Source organism: Hordeum vulgare, chromosome 3H (genome assembly GCF_904849725.1).
Source record: "Hordeum vulgare subsp. vulgare chromosome 3H, MorexV3_pseudomolecules_assembly, whole genome shotgun sequence".
Taxonomy (NCBI): Eukaryota; Viridiplantae; Streptophyta; class Magnoliopsida; order Poales; family Poaceae; genus Hordeum; species Hordeum vulgare.
In genome coordinates this window covers 13,877,693-13,902,204 of record NC_058520.1, presented here as the reverse complement: position 1 = coordinate 13,902,204, position 24,512 = coordinate 13,877,693, and positions in this window count along the sequence as shown.

Genomic DNA, 24,512 nt, shown 5'->3' with positions numbered 1-24,512 from the left:
TAATACTCCCTCCGTTTTAAAATAAGTGTCTCAACTTTGTACTAGCTCTAGTATAAAATTATACTAAGCTTGAGACAGTTATTTTAGGACGAAGGGAGTACTAAGATATTGGGGAATATCAAGTGCTCCCACGTCTTCTATGCTCCCATGATACGGGAAAGGCGTGGACCGTTGGATCCACATGAATCCAACAGACACGAGAAGTTGTCATCCAAAATTGCAGAAAACCCTCTAAGGAGTCTTGCAGTTTCACACGAATCCAACGACTCCGATGCTAATCATCATGTGGTGGTTATATCACTGACAATGTATACAGAGGTATGTATGGAGAACCGGCGTGTTTACTGAAAGGTATAGATAAGAGTATACATAAGGAGCAATGTATACGGAGGTATGTATGGAAGACCGTCGTGTCTACTGAAAGGTATAGATAAGAGTATACATAAGAAACAATGTATACGGAGGTATGTATGGAGGACCGTCATGTCTACTGGAAGGTATAGATAAGAGTATACATAAGGAATCATACAGGTTTTGGACCCTCGTCAGGGGAGGCAATGCCCTACACATGTGTGTGGTGTTTTTGGTTCTTGCACGTATGATTACAAGATAGTTCAACACTCTGTATGGTGCCCATCGCACGACTTAGGTTGGTCGTGATGAAAATATTATAGGTAGTATTATGCATGTCAACTAGACAATTTTAATGATGTGACATAAAATTAAATAAAGAAAAATATGATTGAATATCGTATCATGATACCGTATCATATTAATTGTGTTATTATGTGTCATGCATGACAATAAATGATATATTCTATAATATTAACATATGATACTATGCATTACGGGTGTAATATCATACACTAGTATCATATGCACCTCATTACAACCAGCTTTATATGGAGTACAACAAGAGGGATGTTGTAACGGCAAAATGGACAAATCTGACCCGTGGGCTGAAAGAACTCGCAAACTGAACCCTCTCCGGAAAAAATTCGCCGAGCTGACCCTTTTGTGTGGCGCCCGACGGGTAGGGCCACACTATAGTGTGTGACACCTAAGCCGTCGGCGCCACACCCCTGTCCACGCTGGCACATCACCTTGATGAAAAGTCGAAGTGCAGATTCTCCCTTTTTTCCTCTATGTGTTCTGTCTAGAATAGTCTCGATTTCATCAGCTTGTTTTTTGATCTCTTTACGCTATGATCACACAAAAATGACATGTAAGGCAAGCGAAGATGTGTAGTAATGTTCATAGATAAAATAGGTGAGCACACTTACCACAAAGTTGAGAACCGGAGCGAAAGGAGTTTGGTACCCTTCGCGAATTAGCCTGTTGTATTCGTCATGGGCAAGTTCATCGAACCAAGTGGGATCTTCCAATATGTCCTCCTCAAAAGCCAGCGGAAAAATCTCCACTCGAGTATTCTCCTGAAACCATCTTACGTAGTTGTTGAACGCAAGCGGACAATGCTCGCGGGCCTGGGTTCCTTGCGTACTCCTAGCTGCCTCCACACTTTGCTCAAACATGGTGACATACTTCTCATGATGCTTATTCCAATCCTTGATCTTTCGCTGCCTCCTCCTATCCAACCTGCCTTTTTACATACCTCATTATTAGCTCGCTCAACACTTATCTCAAACATAGTTCTTTATTGTGCATGCTTTGTTACCTGTGAAGATGTGCGTCCGTGTCCACCCACTCAGGCGGGTGTTGCTGAAACAACCCAAATTGATGCAACACACGATGCGGGAGATGAAACTCAACCACCCAATTGCATATCAGTGGACAATGCATTAGCCAAAGATCTTTTTCCTACAAGCATATTGGATTGAGCTGGAACGTGTGTGCATCACCAAAGCTTGGCACGACACCATATGGCTGCCGTTCCACCTACAACACAACAACAACAAAATCACCATTCATTTTTCCTTCTATTTAGGGAAAGGGGACTTGCTCGACATAATTTAGGGAGTCAGCTCAGTGATGTTTACCTGCTCGGCGGTAGGAGAATCCATCACGTTGGTGTATTGCTTGTACAAGAGATTCACATCGTTCGTCACCTATGATACCACGCCCCACTTGTAAGCCCATGTGGGAAGTCGTACATGGTTGTCGTGGTCATCCCAGGGCTTGAACGTTACCTCTCTAGGGGGTCCAACAGGAAGGCGTTCCCAGCTCCATACCGAAAGTAGGAGCATACAACCACCAATTCCGTCGTCTCTTGTGGACCTACGACAAGCTTCGTCCAACTACAAGTAAAGACAAACGTGGATCAGTTTAGCGCAAAAGTATAAGACAAACAAAAACTTATTATCAACAATTTATTACCTACCGGTACAAGTAGGCCAATGCGGCCGACCCCCAGACGAACTTGTTGTCGAGAACCGTCAACGCCTTCAGCCACATCCATTGAGAATTTTTGCCACTACCGTCAGTGAAGATAATCCTAGAGATAACATACCACATGTACACGTGAGCATAAGTCTGGATCACATCGTCATTGGCGTCCTCGGGACAATGAGCAAAGTTGGCTACAATCCAAGTGAAAGGAGCGCCAGCCGGGACTCTATCTTTCTTCCCTCCATCTTCCGCCTCCGGCTCTGGAGGTGACATACCAATAAGGGCCTCCATTTGTTGCCGCCATCCCTCAGAATCATTGCTCATACAAAGAGGCTTCCCCTTAATCGGAAGTGCGGTGATCATGGAAACAACTTGAAGAATCACTGTCGTCTCTTCGGTCCGGAGGTGAAAATTATGGGTCTCCGGCCTCCACCGATCAGTAAGTGAAGTGATTGACGCAACGTTCAGGTTAGGCGTTGACTGACTCACAAGCTCAATTAATGGAAGGGGTCTTGTCATTTCGATGTATGGTGTGTACCGCTCATTGTACGACATGACAGTCGATGCCCCGTGAGACCGAATCTTCAAGGGTATAAGCTTCTGCAAACATAGAGGAGTGATATGATTACGGTTTGATCTTCTTAAATAAATACATGATTTTTGAAGATAATAATATGTTGTACTTACCATCCGCTTCTCCGACATCAAGTAGGCCCGGTGTTCAACGTCATAGGCCATCATTCAAAAGCCAAACCATCCTACATATCACAAAAAAATCAACTAACTTTTCATATATATATTCATCTACTCATATAGGAATATGAATCTACTCATCTACATATAGGAATAGGAATATTCATCTACTCATCCTAGTCATGTAGGAATAGTCATGTACTCATCTACATATAGGAATTGTCATCTACTCATCCACACTTCTACATATTACTAAAAAAATACTCATAGGAATCTACTCATCTTCAAAATAATAGTCATGTACTCATTTCCTCATAAAATCCACACCATCTTCGGTAGGGTGACGGAACGGAGCTCCAGATGGCCTCCCGTCGGAATAGAGACTTGCAACGGTGTAAAAAGTGTTCCGGGACTACCTTTAGGGGTTTTGGGATATATGAGAATTTATAAGCTAGAGAACGGACGTAACGACTAAGATGCGGTCCTTTCCGATCTGGGGATCGAGGCCCCGAATTAGAAAGGAGCGCATCTAAGCGTCTCGCAAAACAAGGTATCATAGCACATACATAATAATAATAGATTGACAATCAGGGGTTCAATTGTCATCTCATAAATATATCAGAGTACATCACACATACAATCAAAGTAGTTCCGCTACGGACTACAAAACAAGGGAAATGACTATGCTACCCTGCCTGCTGGCCCACGATCACGACCACGCCCCAATCTTCGAGATAGTTCACGTACAGGCGGTCGTTCTCCTCATCGTACTGCCACGCCAGCTGCGTGCCGTCGGGATCAAATGTCTCTGGGGTACCTGAACCTGTTGGTGTTGTGAAGGAATCTGTGAGCCACGGGGACTCAACAATCTATGACCTCGGTGCCAGAACTAGTCAAGTTATTAGGTTGGATAGGTTAGAGTGTATAAGGTTGCAACATCCTAAGCTTGATACGGTGGCTAACTTACGTAGAACATTTATGAAGGTGGTCTATACTAGCGGTCGAGAATAGTTGATCACTAAGTGATCCTGAACACCGACCTACGTCATTCATAACCCCACCGTGTTCCCGATCGAAGAGAGATCTTCGAGGGGACAGTCACGGTTACGCACTCAGTTGGCAATTTTATTAGCTTATGTTTAAGTTATTTAATACCGGATGTTAACAAAATATTCCAAGTTGCCACATAACCGCGGGCACGGCTTGCGAAAGATTAAACCCTGCAGGGTGCTCCAACTAGTCCATCATAAACGTACACGGGCCGCAAAGTAATCCTCTATCACGGATCTCGTGATCTCGTCGGATTCCTTACAGGAAAACCTCAACTCTGGGGGAACCAAAGCTTCACCGGGATTTCTATACTCAAGATATATCGCTAAGGTAAGGCAAGACTAGCAGGACCTCTCGTCGTGTCGATGACCCTGATAAGAGCCGCGCATCTCAGTCTCACGACACGATGGATGGAAAAGCCTACAGGAGCCAAACCTCAAGTTTCCCTGTGGTGGCCCCCGCAGTCTATCCATTTTGGACCAACACTCATGAGGAGCACTGGCCCGGGTTGTTGATTAAAGATCCTCGGGGTGATCATTCCCTATGCAGATTATTATTAAGTGATTAGCAAATTAACACCAATGTTGGGTCCTGCCGGACAAGTCTTAGCACTACGCGATTTATCGAGGGGGTCCCCATAACAACCCCGAACGTGTTAGGAGCGATCAATATGGAATCAAACACCGGTAGCCGGTAACTATGGCGGCAATAACGGAACAAAGCACCCGACAAAAGGCTAGGCCTTCCGTTATTTACCAAGTATATAGGTGCATTTATTAAATAACAGAATTAAGATAATGATATCAAGCTCATGTTATCACATGAGACAAAGCACCTGCATCTAGCAACGCTAACATTAGTAGCTGAGCAAAGCCTACTTAGCCATTCAAGTTTGCTAGGAAGGGATAAGTGTTTGCTTTCATGGCATATCAGGAGGCAATATATTCCAGTGGTAGGCAGCGAGCATATGGCAAAGGAAACGTAATCTAGCATAACAAGTCTAGAGATGGAATCAAAGTCATATCATCTTGCCTGTGATATCCTCAACTTGGAATGGTTCTTGTTCGTCCTGCACGTACTCTCCCGAATCCACGTACTCGTTCTCCGATCCCGGTGCTAACCAACATGATAATAACATCCAATGAACAACAGAACCTCAAGACGCAACAAGCACATGATGCATGAGATGAATATGAGCATGCATCACTATTTCTATCACTAGCACAAGCATAAGGAGTAAATACATGTTCCTGTACAGGACTGCATCCCAAGCTATTTTGACATGCATGAGGATGACATGATCATATGCGCCTCGAGAAAATGATGCAAAAGCATATAAAGAACATCAGAATCGGAGCTATGGATCAACGGGAATCAACGAAACAAGATATGAAGCCCTACGTGTCAAAATCATCACCACACACTCAAATGGCACAACTCTGGTATTTCCAGGTTACCAAGACATAAAACAAACCATCATGGATGGGGTGGAGCAAAGAAAAACACCACACCATCAACTAATCACTCAAAAACAACAAAATGTCAAAACTAAACAATCTGCCATAAACTGCATCATAGCACTTTGTGAGCTACATGCAAAGCACCTACAGCCACCAAAATATGACAAATAATATATGTGGCTTTATCTATCCAAGAATACTACAAGCACAAGCAAGAATCACACAAAAAGAAATTAAACACAGAAAGCTACAAGGCTGCAAACTTGCCCAAAAATATCAGTTTTCAGGGACTTAGTGAAAATTCCAGATTCTCACTTTCTGTCTATGCTCTGAAGCATTTTTACAGCAGCCAAAACAATATCTACAGGACTCAAAATGGCATGAAATTTTACAGGGAGCTAGACAAACATATCAGCTCCAACTTTCCAGTTTAAAGCTAAGGCTAGATCACAACACATTGACCTTCACAACCTCATCAACAGGAGAAGAAAATATAAACAGATTCTCAGACTTAGTGAAAATCTCAGATTTTCACTAATCTGGAATTTCAGCCACATGCCTACTTTGAGTGGGCATAACTTGCACATATGGAATCCTAATCATGAGATGAAACCAACATGAGGTAGAGGGGGTCACCCCTCTACTAGCACAACCAAGAAGCAAACCTTTGTGCTCAACAAATCACATGGAACCAAGTTCTAAACATAGAAGAAAAATGAAATATGTCATCTCCAGAAAATGTTCCAATGGCAAAACTGAGTTCACCAATGGATTCATTGGGAGATTCTACCCCAAAATCATATATAATATCTATGCACTTACTTGGAGCAAGTGACCACAAACTAGGGAGGAAAAATAACATAGATTCCTACATAGTGAATAGTGCTACATCACATGTGCAAAATCACTAGAGCTACCTACACAAGAATGTACACATGATCACAACATCAAGGGGGTTACATGAGGGGTAGACCTCATGTCTATGTGCTTTTCCCATCACCACATCATCTCTAGCAACAAGCAAAAACAAATAAAATAACTCCTAAACTATCAAGAGAGTATGCACACCCTCACATATGGGCATGTGATGGTGCACACTCTCACATACACCACAAAGGAACACCCTTGGTGTCATGTCACCCACAAGGTGCAACCCACATAAGAATCTACACATCCTTAACTAACAAACTCCATCTACACATGCTAATCATAGCTAGCAACCTAGTGCATCACATACACACTAAATACATGTGGTGAGGGGGAGGCATCCACACACATAAGCACACTCCCCTAAATCTTATGAGATGCATAGCACAAGATCTACTAGTGCAGCCACACAACTAAAACACACCCACACATACATGGCATCTAGCTCACAAAACACACATGCATTCCACCTACACACATATATCTACCAAGATATATCTACACATGCACTCTACACTTGCTAGCATCAAACACTAGGAGCAACATGCTGTTGTGAGGGAAATAAAAATACCCCACATGAGACCAAGCATCTGTAGCAACTATACAAGCCAAACATAGTAAAACAGCTATGAAATGCAACAAAAAATAAAAAAGGACAGTGGAGGGATTCGAACCCACACCCACTGTATCACCACACAGGACCAACACCACTCTGCTACTAGCCTCTTGCTGAGGGGGATTCGATCCCATGACCTCTCGGGTACAATTACATCCAGCTACCACTGCGCTACGACACGGCTTCTGACAGAGTAGAGTCGTATTGGAAAATAAACTGCTTCTGCTGCGTGCATGCTCTGCACAGAGGTGCGCCGGCAACAGGGAGGCTGCCGGGCATACCTGCTGCTGCGCACACCAGGAGAGATCCACTAGCTATCCAATGATGCAACACGAGGGGAAGGAAGCCCCTGCTACACCTACACACAGCCACGAGCCCATCCTACCTACTGCATCACAACATCAAGGCCCTGCTGCTGAACTACTACAGACAGAGAGGCACGGCGAGCGCCACGGCGGATCTAGCCCGAACCAAGGGAAGAATAAAGGGGGCGATGCTCCTCACCTTGGGTAAGGAAGGAGAGGAACCGATCGGAGGAGAGGGCAATGGAGAGGAAGAAGATCGGCGACGAAGACGCTCCTGGATGCAGAACCGAAGCAGAATGAAGGAGCACCGAGTCCGCGACAACGGTGTGCTCCTGGTCGACGGTGAGGAAGCCCCTCGACCTCACCGAGGACAAAAATGGGGCGCGGGCACCAACCCCGTGCCCCTGGACATGGCCGCCGGCGTTGGACGACGATGAGGACGACGATCGACGGGGGGGAACTTCTCTGGTCTATGTACAACACTTACTAGGAGGGGAAAAGAGAGAAGGAGGGCGATGGCGGCGCACTGAAGGAAGGAGAGGGAAACCTAGGGAAGGAGGAGAGGTCCCTGCGACTTATATCACCTCGGGGGAGACGCTAGAGCCACATGATCGAGGCCATGGAGAATCGGTGGAGGAGGGGGAGTCGTACAGTAGCTGACGTCGCGAGGAGGAAGAGAGGGTCGCGCGGTGGGCTACTGCACAGGAGAGAAGGAGAAGATGGGCCACGAGAGCGGGAGGAAGCCCACTTAGGCGCCAGATAAGAAGGAAACCCTCTCTGATCTATTAACTAATTGAAATAAAAACAGAGAAGGAAAAGGCCCAAAGGGCAAAGTAATGAAGATAAAATAAAAACAAAAATGCCCCTAGACCTAAAAATAAATAAGCTATTTGAATAAAATACTAAAGGAATTTTTGGGGCAATCCAAATAAATACAAAACAGTATTATAGTTGCTGTTTTGTGTTTATTTTGCACCTTTAGAACACCTAACAAAACACCAAATCTTGCACAACATAATACCCATAATATTTACTAAACAAAGGACATTTTAAAACCAGGTAAAGAGCAAGTGGAAATTTTGAACTTGGGAATAAAAGAGAGAAAAGGTTTGAAACTAACAAGGGGGTTTGAAAATAATGCCAAGCACCACACTCCACTACTTCACACCACATCATCACATGTGCATCAACACATGAAATCACAAGATCACAAAATCACACCTAGCAAGATCACATGCAATCACAACATGACATAGAATGAAACCTCATGCACGCAAACAATGGAGACAATAAGAGCCACATGAAATCATAGAAACAATATGACACTCTCATATCCATGACAAGGTGGACCCACATGAGATAGGTTCCAAATATGGCAATTACACACTTGGGGTATTACAACGGAGTCGCAAGAACCTCGAGGGGGCCACAAGCAACCACGGCGCCCCCATGCCGTGTCGTGTTGGCTTGTGGGGCCCTCGGGTGCCCACAGCCTTCTTTCGGCCAATTGGACTTTGTTTGGTATCGAAAACCTGAAAAGTGAAAAACATGCAGAAAACAACAAATCGCATTAGGCACTGGGTCAATCGGTTAGTGCTAAAGAATAATATAAATTGGTAAATAAATACCCAAAAAGTATCATAGAATGATAATATATCAACATGGAACAATCAGAAGTTATAGATATGTTGGAGACGTATCAACTACCTCCACACAGAAAACTATGGATCCTTGCACGCCACCCATGAGAAAATCCTTTCATTCTGAGAGTCTGTTGAAAAGCACACCATTTGACTTTGTCGTAAGCTTTTTCAAAGTCAAATTTAAGAACCACCCTATTTAGTTTCTTGGACTATTTCATGAAGGAGAACAACCCCATATAGGATGTTTCTGCCTTGCATAAACGCAGTTCGAGAAAGACGAACCACATGTTAAGCAACCAAATTTAGTCTAATCATCACTACCTTAGTGTAGATTTTGAAATTAACATTAAGGAGGTAGATTGGACGATAGTGTTGTATCCTTTTAGCCTCATTAACCTTAGGTAATAAAATAATTTCACCGACGTTTAAGCGAAACAATTCTAGTTGGCCAGCGTGAAGGCAGCGAAACAAGACTAGTAGATCATATTTGATGACATCCCAAAAGTTCTGGTAGAACTCAGCGGGAAAACCATCTCGGCCTCGTGCTTTGTTATGCTCCACTAGGAAAACTGTCTTTCTAACCTCCTCCGCAGTAAATGGAGCTGTTAGAAGGCTATTTTCCTCATCAAAAACTTGGGGTGTCCTTTATTCGAGACTCATCCATCGAGAAGTTTCCTTCCTCGGGGGTTTTGACTATATTTTTTGTAATAACTAGTGATATAAGACTTAAGTTTCTCATGCCCTTCAATCGTGCCCTTCTCCCATTGTAGGGAATGAATAAGTTTCTTCCAGTGTCTACCATTGGCGACGCCATGGAAGTATCTCGTATTCGAAACACCTTTCATGATAAACCGAGAGCTTGAATGTTGGTACCACTTGAGTTCCTCCTCACGCAGCAAGCACGCTAAGTGGGCATTCAATTGACTCTTGATCTCTATTTCGTGCTCAGAGATAGGTCTAATCTCTGCCAAAGCTTCTAAATCGTCAATAATAGATGAAAGATGAAGCTTTTCCTTTTTGAGGAAGCCCACCGTGTGCGTAGCCCAACCACCAAGGAACTTATGTAATGCACGCACTTTGTTGTTCCATTTGTGTATATGGGTAAGCCCGGCAACCGGTTTCTCCCACACCTCCTTGACCATGTCATGGAATCCATCCTGTAGTAACCAGCCCAGTTCAAACTTGAACTTGCGTCTTTGTTTCGGTGGTGGCAATCTAGTAGTTATTAAGAGGATGGGTGCATGGTTTGAGATAGCCTCTATACGAGGTAGAGCGCGAACAGAAACCATAGGGAATTTGGATTCCCAGTCGGTGTCCATTAGAACATGCTCTAGTTTCTCATAGGCCGGCTCTCAAAGATTGTTTGCCCAAGTAAACTGTCTTTCAATCATCGAGACCTCTCGCAAATCGAGACTGTCTATGCCAGTGTTGAAAAGGAAAGGACAATGCATATCAAACCTACCTCGACCGTTCTCATTTGGAAAATCGCAGCAAAGTAAAATCCCCACCAATGAGAATTGGGTAGGGATTATCTTTTACCAGATTAACCAATTCACGTAGAAAAGTGGCCTGAAAATCATCCTGGGCAGCCCCATACACGTCGACTAGGGTCCATGTGAAGTTATCAGGTTTGTTTTGGCTACGGACTTTAATGTGAAAATCACCATCCGAATTAGCCAGAACAACCATAGTACATGTGTTTACGCCAAGTAAAATCCCCCAAGAACGACCTCAAGGTGGACGTGAAATCCAATTATAGTCTATCCTGCGAGACATGCGGTTAAGTAGACTAACTGAGAAATCATGTCTCCCTATTTCAGGTTCAGCGAGAAAGTCTAAATTATATTCCCTGTTATATTTCACAATGAATTGATGTTTAGCCAAGTCACCAAGACATTTGCTATTAAAGAACATGCCATCCATGAAGAAATAATAGGAGATTTGGATAATTTCACCCTCTTAGAGGTCTTATGACCTTTCTTCCAACGGTTGGACTTGGATTTACGACCGGATTTATGACCGGAAGCTGTAAGCTCAATTAGTGAACTAAGCACGGGTTCCTCCAAGCACACGTCTGAAACTTCCCTACTACATGAGCGAGTAACTGGCCATCTGATATGGCATGTATCTCCTCGTCATCTAGATGTGAGATGAAAGATTTGCTAGAGACTCGTGGAGTAACCTTTAAACGGTCATATTCTAAATGTCTCAAAGCGTTTGCGAAAACAGAAATGTCATTCTCATTATTAACACCCACATTATTCAATTTAGAAACTATGGATGTAATAGAAAAGGATAAAAATGATTTGGGTGATGATGAAGTACCTTTTTTTAGAAAAGGAGGCAGCGCCCCGGCCTCTGCATCGACTGATGCATGCATCCTATTTATTGAATAAGGTAAAGTAGTATGATCCGAGTACAATAATCTGAAGTGAACAAAAAGCAAGATACAAAGCGCTAAATACGCCCCAACGAGCGATAGTAATAGAAAAAGATGACTATCCACCTATCCTATTATTGTGCCGCCATCCAAACCGGTTGAAGATATCCTGAGCTACCATCTCCCAGCGGGCACACCCAGTAACCATAAGCTCCCTGGCTTCCGCAGGAGTGAGTAATGACTACGTGCGGATCAAGGCGGTAGCTCTGAAGAGAACCTGCAAAAAAATTATGTTGTTGCATGATGTTTGCTGTGTACCCCTGGCAATTGTGCCAGAAATACTCCTACTACAGCACGTTGGTATTCCCTCGAAGCGGAAAGGGTGATGTAGCACAACGACGGTAAGTATTTCCCTCAGTTTGAGAACCAAGGTATCAATCCGGCGGAAGAGTATCTCACCAATGTGCACAAACACAAAAGCTTGCACCCAACACTATGAAGGGGTTGTAAATCCCTTATAGATTGTTTGCCAAGTGAGAACTGAAAGTAACAAAGTAATAAAGCAAAGTAAAAGCGGAGTTGTAAACGATGGATGTGAATAGACCCGGGGGCCGTAGTGTTTACTAGTGGCTTCTCTCATGAAAGCAAGTAGACAGTGGGTGAACAAATTACTGCCGAGCAATTGATAGAACTGTGCAGAGTCTTGACGATATCTATGCAATGATTATTTCTATAGGCATCACGTCCGAAACAAGTAGTCCGATACTTTCTGCATCTACTACTATTACTCCACACATCGACCGCTATCCAGCATGCATCAGTGTATTAAGTCCATAAGAACAGAGTAACGCCTTAAGCAAGATGACATGATGTAGAGGGATAATCTCAAACCAATGATAAAAACCCCATCTTTTTACCCTTGATGGCAACTGCTTGATGTGTGCCTTGCTGCCCCTACTGTCACTGGGAAAGGTCACCAAATGGCAGAACCCAAAACCAAGCACTTCTCCCATTGCAAGAATCATAGATCTAGTTGGCCAAACAAAACCCAAGACTCGAAGAGACTTACAAGGATATCAAATCATGCATATAAGAAATCAGCAAAGACTCAAATATATATATCATAGATAATCTGATCACAAGTCCACAATTCATCGGATCTCGACAAACACACCGCCAAAGAAGATTACATCGGATAGATCTCCATGAAGATCATGGAGAACTTTGTATTGAAGATCCAAGAGAGAGAAGAAGCCATCTAGCTACTAACTACGGACTCGTAGGTTTGAAGTGAGCTACTCACGAGTCATTGGAGGGGCGATGATGATGATGAAGAAGCCCTCCACCTCCAAAGTCCCCTCCGGCAGGGCGTCGGGAAGGGTCTCCAGATGAGATCTCGCGGAAACGGAAGCTTGCGGCGGCGGAAAAGTATTTTCGAGGCTCCCCTGATTTTTTGCGGAATATTTGGGAATATATAGGCGCAAAACCTAGGTCAGGAGGCGGCGAGGGAAGCCACAAGCTTGCCCGCCGCCGCCTCCCCCCTGGTGGCGGAGTGGGCCCTTGTGGGCTCCCTGGGCCCACCTGCCCTGGCCCAAAGTCTCCCTGGACTTCTTCCGTTCGGAAAAAAATCATTTTGGGGTTTTTCTTCCGTTTGGACTCCGTTCCAAAATCAGATCTGAAAAGAGTCAAAAACACGGAAAAACAGGAACTGGCACTTGGCACTGAATCAATAAGTTAGTCCCCAAAAAGATATAAAAAGGTACATAAAACATACAAAGAAGACAAGATAAGACCGTAAAGCCATCAAAAATTATAGATACGTTTGTGACGTATCAAGCATCCCCAAGCTTAACTCCTGCTCGTCCTCGAGTAGGGAAGTGATAAGAAGGAATTTTTGATGCTTTCATGCTACCTAGCATAGGTATCCTTTGTAATTCCTCTTGTGTGACGTGAATGTTCAGATCCATTAGATTCAAAACAATAGTTTGCTATTGACGTAGAAACAATAATAATTCAAGCAAACTAGCAAAGTAATCATGAACTTTCAAAATAGCAAGGCCAAAAGAAAGTTATCCCTACAAAAGCATATAGTCTGGCTATGCTCTATCATCATTGCACAATGAATTTAAATCATGCACAACCCCGGTATTGGCCAAGTAATTGTTTCACACCTTTACTTTCTCAAACATTTTCAACTTTCACGCAATACATGAGCGTGAGACATGGTTATAACACTATATATGGTGTGGAGTATGGTGGGGGTTGCAAGACAAAAAGGAGAAGATAGTCACATTAACTAGGCATATTAATGAGTTGTGGAGATGCTCATCAATAGATATCAATGTGAGTGAGTAGGGACTCCCATACAAATGATGCACTAGAGCTACAAGTAAGTGAAAGCTCTTAAAGAAAACTAGTGGGTGTGCATCCAACTTGCTTGCTCACGAAGGCCTAAGGCAATTTTTTGAGGAAGCCTATCATTGGAATATACAATCAAAGTTATATAATGAGAATTTCCCACTAGCTATATGGTGGTGACAAAACGAGAGACTCTCAATCATGAAGATCATGGTGCTCAAAATGCACAAGTGTGGAAAAAGTGCTAGCATTGTCCCTTCTCTCTTTTTCTCTCATTTTGTTATTTTTATTTTGGTGGGCTCTTTGGCCTCTTTTTTATGGGCTTCTTTGGCCTCTTTTATTTCCTCACATGGGACAATGCTCCAATAATGATGATCATCACACTTTCAACTCAGAACTTAGAGCAATTATAACTCTATATGGAATGCCTCTAGTAGTGTACCGTGGCAACGATCTAGCATGGCATAGTCATCAATGGAAACATCATGCTAGCTATCTTACGATCATGCAAAGGCAAGTAGACGTGGTGGCACATGTCATGGTGGTAGTTGCATGGCAATATATCTCGGAATGACTTTGAAAAAGCCATAGTAGGTAGGTATGGTGGCTGTTTTGAGGGAGGCTAATGATGGGTTTTGTGCACCAACGAAAGTTGCACGGCACTAAGAAGATAGTGATGGTGGAAGGTGAAAGTGCATCTAAACCATGGACTCAACATTAGTCATGAAGAACTCATATACTTATTGCAAAAGTTTTATTAGTAATCGAAACAAAGCATTCAACACATACTCCTAGGGGAAGGGTTGGTAGGTATAAACCATCGCGCGATCCCGACCGCTACGCAAAGCATGATAATCAATATACTAATCATGCTCAGATTTCATCACATAGCGGTTCACCTTACGTGCATGATACGGGAATCACTAACTTCAACACAAGTATTTCTAGATCCACAACACCTTACTAGCATGACTTCAATATTACCATAACCACAACTCAAAACTAATTGAGATGAATCAAACTTCTCCAACTATTCAATGCACATGAAGGAGGAAGTTTTCGTATCCCTTTGGATAACTACCCCTTTTGAGACTACTTTCAAAGCATAGATCAACTACCAAGCCACGCACCGATGCGCTCTAAAAGATATAAGTGAAGCACATAGAGCAAAAGTATCTAGCTCAAAAGATATAAGTGAAGCACATGTGAGCTGAATTGTCTACCAAAAGATATAGGTAAACACTTAGTATCCATAGTCTAGAACGATTCCGATCGTCAGACCCATCTACTCCCGTCGATCCAGAAGAATCCCGATGCTCCAGATTCATCTGCGATTTAGAAACTAAAACCGTATCCCCTAAATCCCGCGCGTAATCCACTCCAATTAACGCCCCACAACCGCCAGTGTCTGCCCCCTCCCCTGTTTCCCCACCTCGCCATTGCCGACTCCAGCGCCATATCGTCCACCGCCACCAACCAAGCCGCTGACCCCGTTGCCCCCACCGGCCACGAACGCCACCCTCACCGTCCACCGGACCGTCCGCCGGAGCGTCCTCACAGGCACAACCTCGCGCCCGTGCTCTGCCCCCTCCTCTGTTTGCCACCCCACCTTTGTCGCATGTAGCGGCATCTCCTCCACCGCCACCAGCCAGCGCCGTTGCCCCTACAGCCCACCGACCCCGCTGCCCCCACCGGCCATCGACGCGACCCTCACAGTCCACCGAAGCCTACTGTCACATCCAGCCCACCCCCGTGCTCGACCCGCCACGCACCACCAGCTCGCCCCACATCGGATCTAATACCCCGACGGCGGCGAGCGGATCAGTCACCCCATCTGCAACATCGCTAAGGCGTACATCCCATCGATTTGAATATGTCGCATTACATCGGCCGCCACTTGCTGGAGCTCCCCATCCCAGTTCGTAGGTAAACTGTATTGTTGTATGTTGTCCCAGATTTGGGATTTTTTTCTCATATTTTCCAATGAAATTTGATGTCTAATTCATCCAGTAGACTAAATGTTTCATATGTTCATTCGTGGACTAGCATTTGTTTTTGAATATTTTAATATGTGGCACCCGTGCTTCCTATCTATGCAAATGTTCTCAAATACATCCCAATAAGCTTCGTGTGTCACATGTACACGAACACTTGGCGGCAAATTTGTTATCTATTCCCTTTTTAAAAATTCCTTGCTTCCATTATAGAGAAAAATTGAACCATGTTGCATCTTAAAATGCATCAAACATAGATGCTTCTGCAGTGGCCACTTTCTGATTCGATCGTATTAAAAACTGCTTCCAAAACAATGCCACCACGGAAATCATCCACTCAATGGAAGCAACTTACTAATGCCTGTGTCATGCGCCGTATTCATCGTGTGCCCATTTTTTGTGCTCCTGACCATAAACAATGCATTTAGTTTTTTGTACTGCATTTTGCTGCCGTGCCTAATACAGCATACAAATATTGCTAACCCATCACATCACTCTTTTTCTCAGGAGACAATCAACAATGACTAAAAAAGATAAAGAGTCGCTCATGCTCCAGAGTCGATATGCAGCTGGCCGGTTACATGATATCGTGTTAGGTCTCGCCCCAGCAAGGAAAAACCTCATTCGTACCAAAAAATGGGGCAATCTCCTGGATGTTAGCAAATTCTCAGCCCCCGAGGGACACCTAGAATGGATCATTGACAGGGTTGACCCGAAGCTTGGTGAATTTCGGAACCCACGAAACAATACCAGCATTCTATTCACTCCAGAAATGGTTGAAAAGGTCCTCGGACTTCCTCATGGGACTAGGCCTGTTGTTGTCATAAGCAAGCATGAAGAATCCCCTCACCGAGAATTCTACAAGACAGATTATGATCATGGTAGACGGGCGCCCATTCACTATGCAGCAACTATTCTAGAAAAAGAAGCTGATCTAGATGACGAGACCTTTTTTAGGACCTTCTTCCTAGTAGCATTGGCTACTCATTTGACACCAGGAACTGGAAACATGGTGCCTTTGGAGTATTTAGGCAGCCTTGAAGTTGCATCCGAGGTTTGCGAGTACGCATGGGGAGATCAAATTCTGAAAGATGTCATGACTGAGATCGATACATTCCAAAAGAAGAAGAAGAAAGCACTATTAGATGGAGCTTTCAAAAAAATTTGGGTTGGCAGCTGCCTACCCTTGGTTGCGGTATACACATAGCCTACGCACTTTTTATACCTCATCTTTTATGTAGTTATTATTTATTTTATTCACATTTTTTGATCCTACCTTTTTATTTTCAGATTATATACATGGACCATCTGGACTTTTCTGAATCATCTATTTCGACACATCACATAAATTACTCACTCCCTAGAGCATCCCACATAACAGATGAGGACTTCAAATTTGTCATGCTACATGATAAAAGCAGATTGACCCTCAACGCACATATTTATGGTGCGCGACCGGTAAGGCCATACAAAATTTCTTGCCTTCCATTCCAATGCGATACTAATTCATTAAGATAGATGCCAATCTTTTCCAATATGACGCTCCCCATTTCTGCATGTACATCTCCATATAAGAATTTGTAATCTTCAAGTGTGCTAAAATGCTGCATTTTTTTGTAGTTCCGTGCATCGAAAAGCACACCATATGCCATTCAACAATCAAACTACGATTACCAACCTGCTACACAGCCATATATACAACAAACAGAAAACAATTGTACCAACCATCCACCACAGGTACCCACTGCTATTGTGCTTATTTGTAACAGAGCTTTTTTGTACAGCTTTTACTCATCTGGTATTCTAAATTTTTATATAGACTGAAGAAAATCAGGACATGCATCACGAGGCCCCTAAATTTCCTATCAAGCATCCGGAGGTACAACGATATCAAATTAGTTTCTGAAAACCTACTAGTTCTATACTCCAATGCATGTTGCTACCATCTTTTCTTAAGGTTTCCATTGTGTAACTTATGTGCTTCCCTCTGACTTGAAGAAACATGAACATGACAAAAAATTCTATACATCAAACCCATGCTTCCACCATAATAAAAAAATGTCTTCATGTTGTAATATACATGCTTTCACAGTTAAAGCTTCCAGCGTAAATGTCTTCATGCTGTAATATACTTGCTTCTAGTGTAAATTCTATACATCAAACCCATGCTTCCACCATAATAAAATAATGTCTTCATGATGTAATATGCATGCTTCCAGAGTAACAACTTCGAGAGTAAATGTCTTCCTGTTGTAATATACTTGCTTCCAGAGTAAATTCTATACATCAAACCCATGCTTCCACCATAATAAAAAATGTATTCATGCTGTCATATAAAGGCTTCCAGAGTAAAATCTTCCAGAGTAAATTTCTTCATGCTGTAATACACACTCTTCCAGAGTAAATTCTATACATCAAACCCATGCTTCCACCTTAATAAAAAAATGTCTTCCTCTTGTACTATACATGCTTCCAGAATTATTTTACATGCACAATCATGTTCTCAAATCATTCACCATTTCACATGCTCCATGCTTTCGTGCAGGAACTAACGGCCTTCTTACTACAAATTATTGAAAGACACAAAGCAAAATGGGCACAGGATATATCAAAAGCTACATCGAGACTTTCTAAACTGCACGCCAAGCGCATGGAAGAGTTTGCGCAAGATGTTTTAGCGGCCACAAAAGATAATGCTCCAGATCCAACAAATTATTCTTCACCTCATAGTGTACTCCAGGACACACATACCGAACAACCACAACCACCTGGTCCAAAAGAAACTCCCGACACCAGGTTTTGGAACGAAGCAACTGCATATGCCGATGAGGTGGAGAAAAGTGTTACAAAAAAATCTCAGAATAACCAGGATGTAGCTTCAACATCCGCTCCTGGTGCGAACCAAGTTTGCACCCAACCACGTCCCTCATCACATCAAGACCAAGCTGCCGACGTTGTTACAACGCCTCCTGTCATGAAGCATTCCACCAGCGATGAAGAAACATTGCGGACGGTCCTTGATTCTTACGAAGATCCGAGTTTCAGTCTTCTACCCCCCGGTCAGACTTGGTCCCAAGCTTTCGCCGAACCACCTCCATCAACACATGAAGGTGAAATTGTGGATGCTTCTACAGCTGTCGTACAAACCACAGCTGCAGGTACGTGCATCACATGCCATATTACAATCTCATTTCGGTTTCACTTATTTTTTTCAATAAAATCACTTGCACGTATATCTGCTCGTGCAGGACCTACAACCATGGCAAAAGTGGAAGTAAACCTGGCACACATTAGTCACGAATCATCCCCAATACATGCACCAACACCAACATCCCCCACACAACTCACACAGGTGCACCTTCTTACACTTTCTCAAAAATGCATCCGCTAACCCCTTTCACAGCTTCCATTTAAACGCGAAGACACGTGTCTATTGGAATTATGCCCTAGAGGCAATGATAAATATAGTTATTATTATAATTCCTATATCAAGATAATCGTTTATTATCCATGCTATAATTGTATTGAATGAAGACTCATTTACATGTGTGGATACATAGACAAGACACTGTCCCTAGCAAGCCTCTAGTTGGCTAGCCAGTTGATCAAAGATAGTGAGTGTCTTCTGATTATGAACAAGGTGTTGTTGCTTGATAACTGGATCACGTCATTAGGAGAATCACGTGATGGACTAGACCCAAACTAATAGACGTAGCATGTTGATCGTGTCATTTTGTTGCTACTGTTTTCTTTGTGTCAAATATTTGTTCCTATGACCATGAGATCATATAACTCACTAACACCGGAGGAATACTTTGTGTGTATCATACGTCGCAACGTAACTGGGTGACTATAAAGATGCTCTACAGGTATCTCCGAAGGTGTTCGTTGAGTTAGTATGGATCGAGACTGGGATTTGTTACACCGTGTGACGGAGAGGTATCTCAGGGGCCCCTCGGTAATACAACATCACACACAAGCCTTGCAAGCAATGTGACTTAGTGTAAGTTGCGGGATCTTGTATTACGGAACGAGTAAAGAGACTTGCCGGTAAACGAGATTGAAATAGGTATGCGAATACTGACGATCGAATCTCGGGCAAGTAACATACCGAAGGACAAAGGGAATGACATACGAGATTATATGAATCCTTGGCACTGAGGTTCAAACGATAAGATCTTCGTAGAATATGTAGGATCCAATATGGGCATCCAGATCCCGCTATTGGATATTGACCGAGGAGTCTCTCGGGTCATGTCTGCATAGTTCTCGAACCCGCAGGGTCTGCACACTTAAGGTTCGACGTTGTTTTATGCGTATTTGAGTTATATGGTTGGTTACCGAATGTTGTTCGGAGTCCCGGATGAGATCACGGACGTCACGAGGGTTTCCGGAATGGTCCGGAAACGAAGATTGATATATAGGATGACCTCATTTGATTACCGGAAGGTTTTCGGAGTTACCGGGAATGTACCGGGAATGACGAATGGGCTCCGGGAGTTCACCGAGGGGGGGGGCAACCCACCCCGGGGAAGCCCATAGGCCTTGGGGGTGGCACACCAGCCCTTAGTGGGCAGGTGGGACAGCCCAAGAAGGCCCTATGCACCATAGGAAGAAAATCAAAGAGAAAAGAAAAAAAAGGGAGGAGGTGGGAAAGGAAAGAAGGACTCCACCCACCAAACCAAGTAGGACTCGGTTTGGGGGGGAGACCTTGCCCCCTTGGCTCGGCCGACCCCCTTGGGGCTCCCCCTCTCCCACCTATATATACGGAGGTTTTAGGGCTGATTTGAGACGACTTTTCCACGGCAGCCCGACCACATACCTCCACGGTTTTTCCTCTAGATCGCGTTTTTGCGGAGCTCGGGCGGAGCCCTGCTGAGACAAGATCATCACCAACCTCCGGAGCGCCGTCACGCTGCCGGAGAACTCTTCTACCTCTCCGTCTCTCTTGCTGGATCAAGAAGGCCGAGATCATCGTCGAGCTGTACGTGTGCTGAACGCGGAGGTGCCGTCCGTTCGGCACTAGATCGTGGGACTGATCGCGGCACGGTTCGCGGGGCGGATCGAGGGACGTGAGGACGTTCCACTACATCAACCGCGTTCACTAACGCTTCTGCTGTACGGTCTACAAGGGTACGTAGATCACACATCCCCTCTCGTAGATGGACATCACCATGATAGGTCTTCGTGCGCGTAGGAAAATTTTTGTTTCCCATGCGACGTTCCCCAACAGTGGCATCATGAGCTAGGTTCATGCGTAGATGTCTTCTCGAGTAGAACACAAAAGTTTTTGTGGGCGGTGATGTGCGTTTTGCTGCCCTCCTTAGTCTTTTCTTGATTACGCGGTATTGTTGGATTGAAGCGGCTTGGACCGACATTACTCGTACGCTTACGAGAGACTGGTTTCATCGCTACGAGTAACCCCGTTGCTCAAAGATGACTGGCAAGTGTCAGTTTCTCCAACTTTAGTTGAATCGGATTTGACCGAGGAGGTCCTTGGATGAGGTTAAATAGCAACTCATATATCTCCGTTGTGGTGTTTGCGTAAGCAAGATGCGATCCTACTAGATACCCATGGTCACCACGTAAAACATGCTACAACAAAATTAGAGGACGTCTAACTTGTTTTTGCAGGGTATGCTTGTGATGTGATATGGCCAACGATGTGATGTGATATATTGGATGTATGAGATGATCATCTTGTAATAGATAATATCTACTTGCACGTCGATGGTACGGCAACCGGCAGGAGCCATAGGGTTGTCTTTATACTAACGTTTGTGCTTGCAGATGCATTTACTATTTTGCTAGGATGTAGCTTTAGTAGTAATAGCATGAGTAGCACGACAACCCCGATGGCGACACGTTGATGGAGATCATGGTGTGGCGCCGGTGACAAGAAGATCGTGCCGGTGCTTTGGTGATGGAGATCAAGGAGCACGTGATGAAGGTCATATCATGTCACTTATGAATTGCATGTGATGTTAATCCTTTTATGCACCTTATTTTGCTTAGAACGACGGTAGCATTATGAGGCGATCTCTCACTAAAATTTCAAGACGAAATTGTGTTCTCCCCGACTGTGCACTGTTGCTACAGTTCGTCGTTTCGAGACACCACGTGATGATCGTGTGTGTGATAGACTCAACGTTCACATACAACGGGTGCAAAACAGTTGCGCACGCGGAACACTCGGGTTAAGCTTGACGAGCCTAGCATGTGCAGACATGGCCTCGGAACACATGAGACCGAAAGGTCGATCATGAATCATATAGATGATATGATTAGCATAGGGATGCTTACCACTGAAACTATACTCAACTCACGTGATGATCGGACTTGAGCTAGTGTAAGTGGATCATGAACCACTCAAATGACTAGAGAGATGTACTTTTTGAGTGGGAGTTTAGCAAATAATTTGATTAATTTAAACTCTAATTATCTTGAACATAGTCTAAAGTCCACTTTGAATATATTTGTGTTGTAGATCATGGCTCATGCGACAGTCACCCTGAATTTTAATACGTTCCTAGAGAAAGCTAAGTTGAAAGATGATGGAAGCAACTTTGTAGACTCGGCTCGTAATCTTAAGCTAATCTTACAAGCTGGGAAGAAGGATTATGTCCTTAATGCTGCGCTAGGAGATGAACCACCCGCTACGGCTGATCAGGATGTTAAGAACGCTTGGTTAGCACGTAAGGAGGACTACTCAGTAGTTCAATGTGCAGTCTTGTATGGCTTAGAACCGGGACTTCAACGTCGCTTTGAGCATCATGGAGCATTTGAGATGTTCCAGGAGTTGAAGTTTATCTTTCAGAAGAACGCCCGGATCGAGAGGTATGAGACCTCCGATAAATTCTATGCTTGCAAGATGGAGGAGAACTCATCTTTCAGTGAACATGTGCTCAAAATGTCTGGGTACTCAAACCGTCTAGCCGAGCTGGGGATTGAACTCCCGCAAGAGGCTATCACTGACAGAATCCTTCAATCACTGCCGCCAAGCTATAAAGGCTTTGTGTTGAACTACAACATGCAAGGGATGAACAAGTCACCCGGCGAGTTGTTTGCGATGCTGAAAGTCGCAGAGTCTGAACTCCGTAAAGAACATCAAGTGTTGATGGTGAATAAGACCACTAGTTTCAAGAGAAACGGCAAAGGCAAGAAGGGTAATTCAAAGAAGAGCGGCAAGCCTATTGCCAATCCGACGAAGAAACCCAAAGCTGGACCTAAGCCTGAAACAGAGTGTTACTATTGCAAGGGTATGGGTTACTGGAAGCACAATTGCCCCAAGTATCTGGCAGATAAGAAGGCGGCCAAAGAAAAATCAGGTATATTTGATATACATGTTATTGATGTGTACTTAACCGGTCTCATAGTAGTGCCTGGGTATTTGATACCGGTTCTGTTGCTCATATTTGCAACTCGAAACAGGAACTGCGGAATAGACAAAGGCTGGCGAAAGATGAAGTGACGATGCGCGTAGGAAATGGTTCCAAGGTTGATGCAATCGCCGTCGGCACAGTTTCACTTCAGTTACCATCAGGATTAGTTATGAACTTGAATCATTGTTATTTAGTGCCTGCGTTGAGCATGAACATTATATCCGGATCTTGTTTATTGCGAGACGGTTACTCTTTTAAGTCAGAGAATAATGGTTGTTCTATTTCTATGAGTAACATCTTTTATGGTCATGCACCCAATGTGAGAGGATTGTTCATATTGAATCTTGATAGCGATACACACATACATAACATTGAGACCAAAAGAGTTAGAGTTAACAATGATAGCGCCATATTTTTGTGGCACTGCCGCTTAGGTCATATTGGTGTAAAGCGCATGAAGAAACTCCATGCCGATGGACTTTTGGAGTCACTTGACACGTGCGAACCATGCCTCATGGGCAAGATGACTAAAACTCCGTTCTCCGGAACAATGGAGCGTGCAAGTGACTTGTTGGAAATCATACATACCGATGTGTGTGGTCCGATGAGCGTAGATGCACATGGCGGATATCGTTATTTTCTCACCTTCACTGACGATTTGAGTAGATATGGTTATGTCTACTTAATGAAGCACAAGTCTGAAACATTTGAAAAGTTCAAGCAATTTCAGAGTGAAGTTGAAAATCATCGTAACAAGAAGATCAAGTTCCTGCAGTCTGATCGTGGGGGTGAATATCTGAGTTTCGAGTTTGGTGCTCACTTAAGACAATGTGGAATTGTTTCACAGTTGACACCGCCTGGAACACCACAGCGTAATGGTGTGTCCGAACGTCGTAATCGTACTTTATTAGAGATGGTGCGATCTATGATGTCTCTTATCGATTTGCCGTTATCGTTCTAGGGTTATGCATTAGAAACAGCTGCATTCACTTTAAATAGGGCACCATCAAAATCCGTTGAGACGACACCATACGAACTGTGGTATGGCAAAAGGCCAAAGTTGTCGTTTCTTAAAGTTTGGGGATGTGATGCTTATGTCAAAAAACTTCAGCCTGAAAAGCTGGAACCCAAACCGGAAAAGTGCATCTTCATAGGTTACCCAAAAGAGACAGTTGGGTACACCTTCTATCTCAAATCCGAGGGCAAAGTGTTTGTTGCTAAAAACGGAGCTTTTCTCGAGAAGGAGTTTCTCTCGATAGAATTGAGTGGGAGGAATATAGAACTTGACGAGGTTGTCGAACCTCTCATCCCTCTGGATGGTGGCGCAGGGCAAGGGGAAACCTCTGTCGTTGCGACAC